The sequence below is a fragment of the Antechinus flavipes genome, chromosome 3 (assembly GCF_016432865.1).
Source record: "Antechinus flavipes isolate AdamAnt ecotype Samford, QLD, Australia chromosome 3, AdamAnt_v2, whole genome shotgun sequence".
Classification (NCBI taxonomy): Eukaryota; Metazoa; Chordata; class Mammalia; order Dasyuromorphia; family Dasyuridae; genus Antechinus; species Antechinus flavipes.
The window spans coordinates 254359830-254372102 of NC_067400.1; the positions used below are offsets into that span (position 1 = coordinate 254359830).

At 36.1% G+C, this 12273-nt stretch overlaps 1 protein-coding gene across 4 annotated transcripts in view; it reads left to right on the forward strand.

Moving 5' to 3' along the window:
- The first annotated feature begins 464 nt into the window (after positions 1–464).
- TMEM50B (transmembrane protein 50B) overlaps positions 465–12273 on the forward strand; it is an 89896-nt gene continuing 78087 nt past the window's right edge. For 2 of the 4 annotated variants that reach the window (XM_051984950.1, XM_051984946.1), the window contains exon 1: positions 566–664. The gene's annotated coding sequence lies outside the window, so the exon portion shown is untranslated. Of the gene's footprint in view, positions 529–565; positions 669–12273 lie in introns of those variants that run through there. The other 2 variants (XM_051984949.1, XM_051984947.1) reach the window with 2 other exon arrangements.

Genomic DNA, 12273 nt, shown 5'->3' on the forward strand with positions numbered 1-12273 from the left:
CTTTAATGTGTGGCTCGTTTTTTTCTTCTAGGTGTCTTGGACCCGGTGCAGCGGTGGGAAAGGCTCATCCTGCAATCTTAAAATGCAGGGCACCAGCCTATCCTCAAAAGTAGCGGCATCCCTACTCCCCGCAGAGTTCCCGACCCCTCCTCCCTCTCCCTTGCACACAGCCCCGGTAGCCTCTCCAAGACAGCAGCCCCTCTCGCCGCAGAGCTCCCTTTCTCCTCCTCCCCTTTCCCGCCTCACGCGCAGCTCCAGCCGCCTCTCCTACGAAGTACTGCTTTCCCCCAGCCCCTAGCAGATTTGCAGCTTTTCCCCCCAGTCCTCTTCTCCCCCACATTAGCATCTCGGCCCCCTGCGGCACATGCGGGAGCTCGGCTCCGCCCCGCCCCCCGCAGCAGCTTTCAGCGTCGGGATTGGTCGCACAACGCCTCTGTGCTCAGTTTTCCTTCTCCTTTCCCGACCCATCCCCTTTCCCACCTAGCCTCGGGCAGTCGGGGAGTTGGGAAAGAGGAAGAGGAGGAGAAGGTGAAAAAACTGCCGGGGCCTAGTCAGGCGCTAGGGCGATTGAGGCAGACCGGAAGGGGCGGCGGGAGGGAGAGAGGAAAAGGAGGAGGAAAGCAAGTTGTCCCGCAGGAACGGTGCGCCTTCGCGAAGACTTCGGGTCGGTTTGTTGAATTGCAAAACCTGGGGGCTGCGAGGTTGGGGAGGAGGGAGGGACATCGGCACTTATAGGGAGGGGGTACTCGCGCCGCTACCCCACCCGCCGCCACCCTGGGAGCGCGCGCCCCGCCCGCGGCCGTTTTCCCCGGAGCGCCCCTCCCCCCCGCTTCCGGCTTACGCGGGGTGGGAGGTGAGGGGGCGGAAGCGCTTCCACTTTCCTTTCCCCTTTCTCCTCTTGCGAGGCGGTTGGGGGGGAGGGGGTCTCAGTCCTAGTTTAGGGTTTTCTTGGCTCCCTCTTTTTGTCCCCTTCTGACAGACTTGTCTAGCCGGGCCTTCCGGTATCTGAGCGGCCTGTTCTATAACGAGAACCCACCGCGTTGTAGCTACGGGGAAGCGATGAGGGTCGGCTGCCCGTTATTGTCTGACCGCCTCCGCCCCCGCCTGCGGCCGCGGTTACCTCCGCTTCCCGGGGCGTCGGCTGCTGACCTGGGCCTGGAAGGGCTTTTGTTTGCCGAGTCTCTTCGGTAGCATTTTTGGGGAGCCCTCCTGGGCTCTGTCGAAACCTGGAACCCGGAGAAACCTCCTATGACATTTGCCTTGCAAAGCTTTGCCCACCCGAAATTGGTGCATTTGGCGACGTCGGGCAGCCTTCTTATCCTGCACCCTCGTAACCGTGACCAGGAATTTGCTTTCTGGAACAGGCTGGAAAGATTTTCATTTCAAGTGTTCCTAAGGACCTTGAGAGGGATGGCAAAAGAGAAAGCAAAGTGTGACCTTCTATAATACCCTGGCAAAAGGTCTCTGCAGCAAGCGTTTTATTCTGAAAAGGTTTCCAGAGAAGCCATTCAAAAGTAATTTTCTGTTTCTCGTCTTGTACTTGAAAACCAGCTTTTATTCCTCATGTTGCTTCTGAGATTTGTTGTGCTAGATCTCATTCATTTTACTCATGTAGGAAAATTGCTAGCGTGTTAGTGTTCACGAGGACTTGCATTGCCTTTTGAGATTGTTCATAAGAGAGAAGCTGGTGAAAATGAGAAGCAAAATGTTTTGCGAGTACCACTCTTAATACTAATATAGTAAGGGTCTAAATGTGTTTATCTAATAATTTAATAAAGAGCTAATCTTAGTTGTACTAAGGGGTACTTAGGAGGTACTATTGTATAAATTAATTGTAAATTAATCTGCAAAAGTTGTTTGCTTCTGGACAGAACTACAGGGATGGAGAGAAGGAATCTCTGGCTTTGAACTGATCAGATCACTTTGAAAACTGGTGTTTAGAAGTAAAGTGCCACTTTTTTTTTGTTTAAACTGGCTTGGAGTGTCCTACCTGAAAGCTACTTAAAGCAGAAACACACTGACTTTTATTTTATTTTATTTTCTCTTTGCATCTTTTTTTTTTTAAATTATAGCTTTTTATTTACAAGATATATGCATAGGTAATTTTTGAGCATTGACAGTTGCAAATCCTTTTGTTCCAACTTTTTCCCTCCTTCCCCAGAGGGAAGGTTGACCAATACATGTTAAATATGTTAAAGTATGAGTTAAGTACAATATATGTACATATCCAAACAGTTATTTTGCTGTACAAAAAGAGTCAGACTTTGAAATAGTGTACAATTAGCCTGTAAAGGAAATCAAAAATGCAGGCGGACAAAAATAGAGGGATTGGGAATTCTATGTAGTGGTTCATAGTCATCTCCCAGAGTGTAGCTGGTTCAGTTCATTACTGCTCTATTGGAACTGATTTGATTCATTTCCTTGTTAAAGAGGGCCATGTCCTTCAGAATTGATCATCATATAGTATTGTTGTTGAAGTATATAATAATCTCCTGTTCCTGCTCATTTCACTCAGCAACAGTTCATGTAAATCTCTCCAGGCCTTTCTGAAATCATCCTGCTGGTCATTTCTTACCGAACAATAATATTCCATAATATTCATATACCACAAATTTATTCAGCCATTCCCCAATTGATGGGCATCCACTCAACTTCCAGTTTCTGGCCACTACAAAGAAGGCTGCCACAAACATTCTTGCACATACAGGTCTTTTCCCCTTCTTTAAAATCTCTTTGGGATATAATCCTAATAGTAACATTGCTGGGTCAAAGGGTATGCACAGTTTGATAGCTTTTTGAGCATAGTTCCAAATCACTCTCCAGAATGGCTGGATGTATTCACAATTCCACCAACAATGTATCAGTTTTCCCACATTCCCTCCAACATTCCATGTTATCTTTCCCTGTCATTCTAGCCAATGTGACAGGTAACACTTGACTTTTAAGTGGTTGGTTTAAACCAAGTAAGTAGACAGACTGGCTTATTAAAAATGTTTCAACAAATGTGTATCAACACCTAAATATCAGATATCTATACAAAAATATTTGACAATAGAATTTGTCATTTTGTTAGAAGTTGATATGTTTTTTTTAAAGGAAGATTTGCATTTACTATTTATCCTGTACACAGGACATCCAAAAATCTTTGTATAATTTAAAACTATTAAAGCTTCAAACTACACAAAGACTTTTGTGATTTTCTGCATATCTTGTTTGTACATAGTTTGCATATCTCTCCCTCCCTTCTTTAAATTGTGAGCTCCTTTAGGACTGGGACAGTTTTTTTGCTTTCTTCATATTCCCAGTACTTAGCCATGCTCTTTGTAGGTCCTAATAAAATGCTAGCTATTGATAGTAATGACTGTTTTAATTACCTGCTTTGAACACACCTTTGGTTTAACTTAAGTATGAGGTTATCTGTACAGTATTTGGCAGAATTATGAACTAAGTGAGATGTCAGGGAAAGTAAGCACAAAGTAATTTTATTTTTTCACTTTCCTATAATAACGTTTTGGAAATGTCTCACAAACCATTGTGATCTTGGACAAGTCACTCTCTGGGTCTCACTTCCTCATCCTTAAAATGTAGTATTTGGAGGAAATTGCCTCCAAGGCCCCTTTCAATTCTAACTTTGATTATATAATCCTGTTAAAATAACATCTTTATAATTGTTCCAGAAAACAATGGCATTTTTAAAAAATTCAAGGTAATTTTGCATTTGTCCTTATGTGTGTACATATACATATATGTGTGTATTGTATCTTCTTAGGTAATAATGGAAGTTAATATTCTTTTTCCCAAATCAAAAGTTTTCTTTGAAAGTAACATTCCTAAACCAACAGAAATCATATGATAATCTCAATGGAAGAAAATCTCAGAAGCAGAAAAAGCTTAGACTAGAGAGCAGAGGGATAAAGGAAGCTTTCCTTAAAATGAAAAGCAGTATCTATCTAAAACTAACAACAAACATCTGTAATGGAGAGAAGCTGGATGCATTTGCAGTAAGAACAGGGGTAAAAAAAGGATGCCCATTATCGCCACTGTTCAACATTGTACTAGAAATTTTAGCTTTAGCAATAAGAAAAGAAAAAGAAATTGAAGGAATTAGACTGGGCAGTGAGGAAATAAAACTATCACTCTTTGCAGATGATATGATATACTTAGAGAACTCTAGAAAATCATCCCAAAACCTGTTCGAAACAATTAACAGCTTCAGTGAAGTTGCAGGATGTGGTGTTCTCTTCTTTTGCATAATATATGGTGGTTCTCTGGGAGCAGGTTTCTTGGGGAGGTTTGCTGGAGGCAGCCTTAGTTTCAATTCCAAGTAATAATCACTTCAAATGCAGCCAACTGATAAAATCCAAACGTTTATTTTCTCCTTCCAAGTCTTGTCTCTTTCCTTGGGCCCAGTTAGTTTTCTTAGAGGCCTCACTCTGACTCGTGGCTTTTCAATCTCCAACTGAGGCGCGAGTGAGCTTCTTTGTCTCCCAGAGTGCTCTTTGGCCCTGAGAGTTTCTTGCTTATATGCTGTACACTGAGTACACACCAAACATTATATCACTGGGAAACTATTTTTTGTTGTAGGATTAAATCAGTTCTAAACTAGATTTAAACATTGTTTCCTCAATTCCATTTAGTACCTTGTTTCAAGTTCTGGCCTATAACATCTCCTTGTAGGATCAGATTAATCATACTGAACCATGCTAAATTAGATAATTATTGTCTCTATCAATTCTAATGACTTAACACTTTGTAAGGATTCCAACAGCAGGATATAAAATAAACCCACACAAAACATCAGCCTTTCTATATATTACTGACAAAGCCCAACAGCGTGAGATAAAATGAGAAATTCCATTTAAAATAATTGCAGACAAAATAAAATATTTGGTTGTCAAGAAAAATGGAGGAACTACGTGAACAAAATTACAAAGCATTTCTCACACAAATTCAAATCTAAAGAATTAGAAAAATATCAATTGCTCATGGGTAGGCCAAGCTAACATATATTTAAAAAAAACCAAAAGGATAATTCTGCTTAAATTGGTCTACTTGTTCAGTGTAATACCAATCAAAACTGCCAAAAAATTATAGAACTAGAAAAAATAACAAAATTCATCTGGAAGACTAAAAGATCAAGAAAAAGGAATTAATGAAAAAAATACTAGACCTAAAACTGTATTTTAAAGCAGCAATCATCAAAACCATTTGATACTTGTTAAGAAATACAGTGGTAGATTAATGGAATAGCTTAGATGCACATGACATAAGTAATCTAGTATTTGATAAGTAATCTAGTATTTGATAAACTCCCAAACTCTGGCTTTTGGGATAAGAACTCAATATTTGACAAAAATTGCAATGAAAACTGGAAAATGATATGTCAGCAACTTGGCATATACCTACATCTATATTATACCCACCAAAATAAGGTCAAATTGGGCATAAAAGGTGATACTATAAGCAAATTTGAACAAGGGAGACTTTACCTCTCAGATCTTTGGAGAAGGGAGGAATTTGTGACCAAAGAAGAATTAGAAAATATTATGAGAGGCAAAATTGACAACTTTGATTATATTAAGTTTTTGTGCAAACAAAACCAAGATTAAAAGGGAAGTACAAAGCTGGGGAAAAAATATACAACCAATATTTCTGATAAAGGTTTCATATATAAAATATATAAATAACTGTGTCAAGTTTATAATAACATGTCATTCCCCAATTGATAAATGGTCAAAGGAGATGAACAATTTCATCACAGGACGAAATTAAAATTATCTATGGTTATATGAAAAAAATACTCTTGGAGTATTGAAGAAATGCAAATTAAAACAACTCTGAGGTACCACCTCACACTTCTCAGATTGCTAAAATGACAGGAAAAGACTAAAAAAGCTAAAATGAGAGGTAAATGTTGGAGGGGATGTGGGAAAACCGGGACACTAATACATTGTTGATGGAGCTGTGAACAGTGGCTCTCCTTTTGCTTTGACTAAGCAGATCTGAGTCAGTGTTGTTAAGACATTTTCTTGGGTGATAATTCTTTTAAAGCGAATCTTTACCACAGATTTTTTCCCCCTTCAGTGGTATTGCTTTGTAATTTGTGTCAAGAATATAATTCAGTGTCAGGATAAAAAGATGATCCCTTCAGGGAAGAAGTCTATTGCTAATATACACTAGGAATACTGTAGCTAGAGGGGACAGAGTTTTCTGTTATATAAGATTATATAAGATTCTTGTATCTGGTCATGTTTTGTTGTGTGTGTTTTTATCCTTTTCGTTAAAAAAAGTATTTTTTATTCCATTGTAAAATTGCATTTCACTTTGTTATGCCACAGTCTCTTTGAACTGTCCTACCTCAGTTTCCCTAATTGTCCTGACTGATTTTCTCTGAATTGTTTTACCTCAGTTTCCTTAACTCTTCTGATTCAATCCCCTTAGTTGTAAAACCCATTCTGGTTCATTAAGACTGAGGACCATTTGCTCTAATGTTATAAATTGTCAATGTGAGACTCAAGATGAGGGTGAGATCAGACTTCCTGGGTCCTAACTCCTTCTGCCCTCAAGAATTTATGACACTACCCCCTCTAAAATATTCCAAAAGATAAGACTATCGTGGATACCTCATTGACATCTTTACTTCTGTTTATTTAGACATCCTGACTCTGGCTTCTAGTAAGAATTTATAGCCTCCCCCCATCCTGACAGAACCAAGTGGTTCTGAAAACTTCCCGCTCTTTTCTTTCTTTGTTTGAAAATAGTATAAAAAGACCTGGGATTCTCACATTCATCACTGGATACTTTGAGACAAGAGCCCTATCCAGTCAATTATACTCTGCAATTAATGAAATATTAAAAACTCTCTAATCTCTATCTTGCCTCAGTTTCTCTGGCATTACAACTTTATAAAAGATAAGTTCTTGAAAAACAATAACCACATGGAATTTTTGTTTCTCAAATTCCCCTAAAAAGATAAATAGAATTCACCTAGGGCGTCTGTGATAAATTATTTTTTAATTTAAAAAAATCCTCAATTTATAAGATTTTAATCTTATTAGTTCAGTTTTCTGCTTTTTCTCTTTCTTTAGAATCAAAAAACTTTGAGATGAAAGGAATTGTATGTAGCAGTTTAATCAGATTCCCATTTTTGCAGTGAGAAACCAGTTCCAGGAAGACTGAGACCTTGACTCTTTTCCAGGGCTATTTAGAAGATTAATGATATAGTTAGGACCAGAATTTTGTTTTCCTGATTCTCAGTACTTTTTTCTGTACCATGCCAATGTAAGCATCTTATGTATGTTTGCATTTTAAAGCTGGGAACTAGCATTTATTTTTTATTTTTTAAAAAATATAACTCTTTATTTTCAAAATGCATGCAAAGATAGCTTTCTTTTCTTCTTTCTTTCCTTTCTTCCTTCCCTTTTTCCCTCCTTCTCTCCCTCCCTCCCTTCCCTCCTTCCTTCCTTCCTTATTTCTTTCCTTTCTTCCTTCCCTTCTTCCCTCCTTCTCTCCTTCCCTCCCTTTCCTCTTTCCCTCCTTCCTTTCCCTTCCTTCCTTCCTTCTTTCTTCCTTCCTTATCTTTATTATACTGGGAAATTAAAACACTAATGCATTAGTAATCTTATAACTTTACCCAAGTTTGAAGTATTCTCAAATCCCCTGTCTCATTTGGATCATTCCAGGAAGGTTACAAAGGATGGTATTTAGAGTTCAAGTGTTGTACAAGTTCAGTATTTGTGCAGGACCTTTTCAGCAATCCCTAAGCATGTTACTAGTCAAATGAAAACCTTTTAAAGCTATCTGAATCATCCTATATAATTAGAGCTATTTAATTTTGTGTCCCCAAGGAATCAAAGAGATTTAATTTTTACTGACAGATAGAATGGAATCTAGAGTACTTAATATATCAGATCCCCCCACAATAATGGCATGTTTTGTATAAGAAAGGAAGAGGATACTTGAAACTTTACAATGGATTACAAGGAGCTAAATAAATTATCATTTCTATTTCTACAACAGTTCCTAATCTCAGTACTGTAGACCAAATAATCCAGGCCCAGAGAGGATGATATGGAGCTATTAACTTTGTCAATACTTAAAGTTTTTTTTTTAATTCCATAGCAATGTCAGCTACAATTTGCCTGAACTTTGAATTTTCATTGTCCTTCCCTAGAGCTATCTGAATTTTTCTTCATACTGCCACATTTTGGTGGACAGAGACAAATATAGTTTTCAAAATTCACCCTTGCAAAACTCTGTTTTCGAAGCTTTTCTCTCTCCTTTCCCTTCCCCTTCCCAAGACAAGTGATTCAATATCTGTTAAACATGTGTATGTCTTCTGTACATATTTCCACATTTGTCATGCTGCTCAAGAAAAATCAGATCAAAAAGGAAAAAAATGAGAAAGAATACAAAAAACAACAACAACAACAAATGAAAATACTATGTTGTGACCTTCTCTCAGTGTAAATGGCTCTCTCCATCACAGGTCTATTGGAATTGTCTTGAACATTTCATTGTTGAAAAGAGCCACATGCATTAGAATTGATCATCACATAATCTAGTTGCTGCTATGTACGATGTTTTCTCGGTTCTACCCATTCCATTTAGCTTTAATTCATGTAAGTTCTCCAGGTCTTTCTGCAGACCCAGTAGTACAATGAATAGTATATAAGATACATATGGATAGTATTTTGAGGGGAAAATATTAACAAGTAATTGGGTGAATGGAGCCTAAGAAGGACCTTTTTCAAAGATATGGTTTGTATATCAATTTTAATTTAATCATAGCTAGAAGTGACCAAAAAGAAAAAGAAACAGATGAACTCATAACAAAAGAATCATAAGAACTAATATAAGCATAAAAAGATTAACACTTATGCTAAACAAATTATTCTGAAATATAAAGATTTCAACCAAATTCCTATTTGAAATTTTTTGAAAAAGATAATAGATTTTTTTCTTGCTATATTTTATTTTTACATTACATTTTTCCTTTAGGCCCTCCCCAGTCTCAGAGAGTTATGTCTTATAAGAAAGGAGAAAGAGAAAGAAATTCAATAAAATCTATCAATCCTGCATCGAAAAATGCATCCAAAAAAAAAAATCTGACATTATATACATTGTTCATTCTTAACTTCTGCAGAAGAGCCAGTACAGAATATCTTCTACTATTTCTTAGAAGCCAAACTTGGTCTTTGTAGTTTTTCAACCTTTAGTTTTTGTTGTTTTATAACTGTTCTTTACATTTACATTTATATAGTAACTTTGTATATATTTTTTTTCTGGCCCCAGTTACTTCACTTTGCATCTATACACGTATGTTCTTATATGTTTCTCTATATGAATATAATGATATTCAATAAATCAGTTTTTACAATACAATAATGTTCTGTTATACACACAGTATGCTCAGCCTATTCTTCTGATCAATGAGCATCTACTTTGTTTCCAGTTAAAAAAGAATGCCACTATAAATATTTTGGTGAAAATGAATGCTTTCTTTTTGTAATTGAGTTCTCCTTGCAAGCCTATTTCTATTGTTGGAATCTCTTTGGGGCAAAGGATAGGAAAGTTTTTCACTTTTTAAAAAAGGATAATTACAAATTGCTTTCCAGAATGGTTATCCCAATTCACAGCGACACCAACAATACATTTTCTACAACCCCAGCAATTTTGACTATTCCCTTCTTATGTAAGCCGATTTGCTGTATCCAAGGCTTCTGCCTTCAGGATTGTTTAATTTGCATTTATTTTATTATTGGTGATTTGGCACATATGGTTTTCATATGATTGTCTTTGTCTTTCTTTCTGTCAGGGTTAAGTGACTTGTCTGGGTCACACAGATAGTACCTGAAATCAGTTTAAACTCAGGTCTTCTTGATTACAGGTCTGGTGTTGTCTCCACTATACCACCTACCTGTTCCTTTTTTATATGATTGCAATTTTAATACTTTTGAGAACTATTCATATCCTTTGACTCTTTACCTGTTGAGAAATGGCTTTTGGCATTATATATTTCTTTTTGCATGTCTTATATGTTTAACATGTATCAAAGATATTTGATATGAACATTTTTTTCTCCAGCTGATTGCTTTCTTTTTCTAGATTCATTAATTTTGTTTCTGCAAAAGGTTTTCAATTTCATTCAGTTAGAATCATTTAATTTATCTCTTGTATTTGTCTATCCCTTGTTTTGGTTACTATGAAAAATATATGATCTGCTTCCCTTTGGATTTTTTTGTGGTATGATTTTTAATATTCAAGTTAACATCTATTTTGAATTTATTGTGACATATTCCATAATATTTTATTCTAATCCCAGTTTCTGCCACACCACTTTTTTATTACTACCAGAGCACCCACTTCCCTTCTACTATTTCTTGCATTTTCCTATAGTTCTTGTTGAGAGACTAAAGGAATTATCTTCCCATGTTTGCTCTTGGACATGATTAAGCTGATCACATTCCCCTCTGTCCTCTTAATTTATGCACCCTTCCTCCAATTCTGTAATTTTTTCCCACAAAATAAATTGTAAGAGATTGTGTGTATGTTAGACCATAGTGTTTCAGGCCTGCTGCTTAATCTCCTGTTTCTTTACATTTTGATTTCATCTTCTTGTATGTTTTTGTTTACTTAAAAAACTAATATAATAATCTTTTTTTAAAACCCCATAGACTTTGATTTTCTAAAAAATACTCCTTAGAAGTAGGATAACTTATTTCATTATTCATGATTTATTCCTTAGTAGTTGAATTTTGTTACCTTTTTAATATTTCTATTTGGGGTGTTTTCAAGTCAGATATTTTGCCTGTGTCCTTTTTTCCCTCCTAGGAATGCCTCAGATGCCTATCCTTTATTGAATATCCATCTTTTTTCATTTATCAATTAGGCTTAGGTTTTCAGAGTATACCACTTTGGATTTCATCCCCTATCTTTGTTTTTTGAACTATATTAAATTTTCTCTGTATATCCTGTTAATGGCTTTTTCTTATGTAGAGATTGAATATTTAATATTATTGCTTTTTGCTTTTCTTAGAGATTTTGCATACTTCATTTTAGGATATTTGTATTTCATATCTATTTTCTCTTTTGCTTTTTTTGGAGAGTCTGTAGAGTTTTTTGTTTTTATCAGGCATTCCATTATCTTGTAATATTTATTTGGTGAAATTTATCTTTTGGAGGTTTTAGTATATTTTAATTTTGTTATTGACTATCTGCTTATGTGTTAGGTTTTTAATTACATTTTCTTCTACTTGAGATTTACACTTTATTTTTCTGTCACTTTCTGACTCCTTCTTTTGATGGTAGATATATCTCTGGGACTGGATTTTAAAGCTGCTTCAGCTTGTGGAATTTACTTTTCAGTCATGTGTCCGATAGTAAAGATGTAATCTACTATAGATATCACTTTAAAGCCTTCCAGTTCCATATTTATACCCACATTGAGGATGTCTTCCATATGGCTCAAAACACTTTATGTAAATGGGAAAGTGGCATATTGATTGTGGTTATGGTCACTTTTCTTTTCATTGTTTTTTTCCCCTCTGGTTTGAACACTCCTTTTTTTAAAAAAACTTTTTAAAAGTTTTTTATTTCAAAACATATGCATGAATAAGTTTTCAACAATGACCCTTGCAGAACCTTGTGTTGCAAATTTCTACTGCCTCCTCCAGACAGCAAGTAATCCAGTATATGTTAAACATATATATTAAATCCAATATATGCATATATATTTATACAATTATTATATTATATTAATACAATATTTATACAATTATCTTGTATTTTTATTTTTATTGTTAAGTATTACTAAAGATTGAGATTTTTTTCCTCAGGTTTTTTCCCCCCTTCTTCAGATATGTTATAAATTAATTCCTGAATGTTCCTCAAGCCATGCCCTAGATTTTATGCAGGAGATTTCCTGGAGTAAAAAAAAAAGAAGTAATATCTCCTTTGTGATCAAAGGATGGAAGATGGAAGATGGTCTAGTGAGCCCACAGTGTTTTGGAAGGGCCATGGGTTATATATGTTTCTTTCAATGTGTAACTAAACAGGACTTTAAAGAAATTCTTCTTTAATCAATTTGTAGTCTTGTTTTACTGTCTTCCATTTCTTAAATACAAATTGATTATTGATGCAACTATATAATAATATATTTTATGAGAATTGAACTTGCTGTAAGAACATGACAGATTTTAATTTCTATTTTGCTTTAACTTCCGTTTTTTCTTCTTTCCTGTATTTGCTTAAGGGCAGTCAATTATTGATCTT